Below are 3622 nucleotides of genomic sequence, written 5' to 3'. Positions count from 1 at the left end.
TCAATATGTTGAGCAATAGATTCATACAACTTTTGAACAGTGGCTAAGGGAATTTTAATCCATTCCTGAAGCAAACCTGTTCCAGCTCTTTCAGAGATGATGGTGGAGGGAAGTGACTCCTTACTTGCTGCTCCAAAATATACCAAAGATTTTCGATTATGTTTAGATCTGGTGATTGTGGGGGCCAATCCAAGTGTTCAACTGCACTGTTGTGCTCTTCATGCCAGTCTTTAACGATTTTAGCAGTGTGAATAGGCCCATTATCGTCTTTTGAAAGAGTTTTTGGACCATTGGGTGAATTTGGCCACACAAAATCGACAAATACTCTTTATAGGTAACCCTACCATGCAGTGCTAACACAGGACCAAGAGAATTGCATGATATTGCAGCCCAAACCATCACAGAACCGCCTCCATGCTTAATGGTTGGGATTGGTCAATCGAAATTAAGGGCTTCTTTTGGCTTCCTCCATACACAAATTTGTTCTGAACAAGGAAAAAATCTGAGGGATGATCCGTCAGAGAAGATGACGTTTTTCCACTGGCCCATTTAACCCATCTGGGTATGTATGTGAGCAGGCTCATACCTCCACGCCAAAGGTTGCAGCACACCCTTGGAGGAGTTGGGGGTTTAGTGCCTTGCTCAAGGGCTGCCCAGAAAATTAGCAGAGGATGGTTTCGATCCATCGACCTCTGGGTTATGGGCCCAGCACGCTTCCGCTGCGCCACTCTGCTTACGTGAGGGGTATGCCGAAACCCGGGATTGAACCAGGGACCTTTAGATCTTCAGTCTAACGCTCTCCCAACTGAGCTATTTCGGCTGCGATATTAAACCCATTTAGGCCAGTATTACTCATCAAAATCAGTTCATCTGAATAATCTCACAAAGACCAAACCTGTTTGACAGTTCATTCTCTATCAGCTCCTTTCTCTCAACATGACAGGTGGCAATGTGTTCAGTCTTTTTTAAAAAACATATCTTTCAAAAATAATATTTATACAGTTTAGCACAGCACTTCTGTTCTAAGACACCTCGCGGCATTTAAATAAAAGAAAAAACAGTTGTAACTACAGTAACACACTGGTTGTCCAACACATTGCGAATAGATGAGCATTTTGTAAATATACACTGAAAAAGGTACAGCTGCTGCTATGGCCTCCAAAGATGTCACCCAGTGGATTCTTGAGGTTCTTGAGTGAGCGGTAGTGGGTGTCACACTGGTTTTGGGTCTAGTTCCAGTCAGACCAGTCAGAGTGTCTGCTGAAACCCAGGGCTCCGTCTAACGACAAGATGTGTTGATAGCTTGATTATTACATGATGTGATTTTTTTTTTTAAACTCTCCTGAAGGCTCTTTTGATGGAAATGTGAGGGAGGAAGAACCCACAGAGCACGTAGACCTTTCTAGAAAACGAAACACAATTTTTTTTCCCTTTTTGGTTTTTTTTTTTTTTTTGAGAGGGGTTGCATAGGAGCATCTGTCCTCTTTTCTTCTCCTCTCTCCCCTTTAATTACACGACAACAATGGCAGTGTGATGCCCCCCCCTCCACCCTCCCAACCCCGTAATCTCTCAGCATAATCACGGTCCCTTCTCTTTGCAAGAAGCCCCCCCCCCCCACACACACAATGCTAATTCAATATAAATGTAAATTACCGGGCACAAAGAAAAAAGAAATCTCAATCTATTTACATGACTAATCACAATAAAAGCATACTGCATGAAATATGGATGGAATATGCATAACGGTTTACGAAGGGTTGAAGAGAAGGGTTGCCCAGGGGTTTTTGAACTTTCTTTACATTCATCTTCTTCTTCTTTTTTTTTTTTTTTGCTTTGTTTTGTTTTCTTTTTCTGTGAGTAGACACACATGCACACACACTCACACACATACATATAGACACATACATACAGACTCAAAGCTCATACTAATGACATCTAATGTAAATAACTAATTGTGCTTGTATTGTGTTGCGAATGACAAGGAAGGACAATAAAGTATATAAAGTAAAGTGAATAAATAAAGCACTGACACTGATTCTTTTGGACTGACTGGTGTATTTTCAGTCAACAACACACTGCAGCTACAGGGATTTTTTTTTGTTTTAATGATTTCAGTAGAGCTCCAGGTATTCAAACATTTATGATTGTTGTAGACAAATTTGACCAACGGTAACAGAAGTATCTTCTTTTCTTAATGTACTGCAAATTTAAAGATCTTGAACGTATCACATATTCAAACACAAATGTAAACACATTACTACAACAACACGCACACCTGTTGGAATCATCCATGTCCTCCGTGTAATCCTTCACTGCTCCTTTTCTCACCGAACATATGAATTATATTTAGACTTATGAATATAGCACACGGTCCTAATACAGAGATGAACGCACTGACGGCGATTAGAAGCTTACTACAAATCTCTTCTTTTCCTGCTGTGTCGACAGATCATCCCAGTGTCGAAGCTCTGGAAGAGGATTACCACCATCGCAGACAAAATGCTCTACCAGGTCCTGCCTCACACGCTCGTCACATCAGAAACATCCACCAAAGCTCCTCAGAAGATGAGGAGGACAGAGGCCTACAGAACCTGGGACTCTCCAGAGGTGTGTCCCCAAAGTATGGTGCTCTGTCCCTCGTCAGTGGGCAGTCAACCTGCTCTCGGGGTCTGTTTCAAGAATTGCATTTGACTGACTCCGCATTTCATGGGGGAAGAAATATGTGACAGCTTCTAGAATATGTTGCGACAAGGTTTGGTAATAAGAGCAGGCGTGTGTCAGTGGGAAACTAAATTTGTCAAAGCATTTCTCCTAGTAGGGGGACAGGTCTTCATTGTCTGGTCTGACGAACGATGTTTTAAGGGATTAGCGCCAATGGGGACCCATCAGCTAGTTTGCTCTGAGGAAGATGTCCAGGGCAGAGAGACAAAGGTCAGAAATTTTATGAAGAATATTCTGAAAAATTTGAATTGTTGGGCCCGTGTTGATATTCTTGAAAACATTTGTCTTCTGGAATGCCAGACAAGATGACTGCTAGCTGTGTTTGGAACACCCAATCCAGATTCTAGTGTGAATCGAAACAGAGTCAGTAACTGAAGTCACTGAGAAAGAACTCTCCATCTTCTACATTATTCATCCATTTGCCCAAGCCATTTAGATCCGTGGACAAGAAGACGAGGAGAGCAATATAAAACTACTAGATATATATATACAAATTTTCACAGAAACCCACAGAGGTTGCGATAGTACATTATTAGATATTTCCTGAATCAGTTCAGCTGTATTTGTTTTTTTGTTTTTTTTTGTCTGTTTTTTTATTTGACTGGAAAGCTTTAATTAACACAGTGCTGGCGTAAGGCCTTAATTTACTGCTTTCTAGAACATAATCAAGACCAAAGCCTCACTCCGCGTGGGCTGTGTTTCTTTGGTTGAGATCAGCTGAGAGACGGAGAGAGTTGACCTTTACATCTGTAGAACTCTGTTTTTTTTCCTCCTTAATGATCTGGGGACAAAGGTTGGGTTTGTTTTTGTTTTGAAGATTGACCTCCTAAAGAGGTCCTCCAGATTAATGGCCTTGCACTCATGGCCGGACTGGAACACACAGAGAGAGCGTGGACGGCTG

At 41.7% G+C, this 3622-nt stretch overlaps 2 non-coding genes across 2 annotated transcripts; both read right to left on the bottom strand.

Moving 5' to 3' along the window:
• Positions 1–662: 662 nt before the first annotated feature.
• On the bottom strand, positions 663–734 carry trnam-cau (transfer RNA methionine (anticodon CAU)). Its single transcript has one exon. It is a non-coding gene; the product is annotated as a tRNA-Met (tRNA).
• A 13-nt stretch (positions 735–747) lies between these two features.
• Positions 748–820, bottom strand: trnaf-gaa (transfer RNA phenylalanine (anticodon GAA)). Its single transcript has one exon. It is a non-coding gene; the product is annotated as a tRNA-Phe (tRNA).
• Positions 821–3622: the final 2802 nt, after the last annotated feature.

This window comes from Chanos chanos, chromosome 7 (genome assembly GCF_902362185.1).
Source record: "Chanos chanos chromosome 7, fChaCha1.1, whole genome shotgun sequence".
Taxonomy (NCBI): domain Eukaryota; kingdom Metazoa; phylum Chordata; class Actinopteri; order Gonorynchiformes; family Chanidae; genus Chanos; species Chanos chanos.
This window is presented reverse-complemented; position numbering and strand designations above follow the sequence as displayed.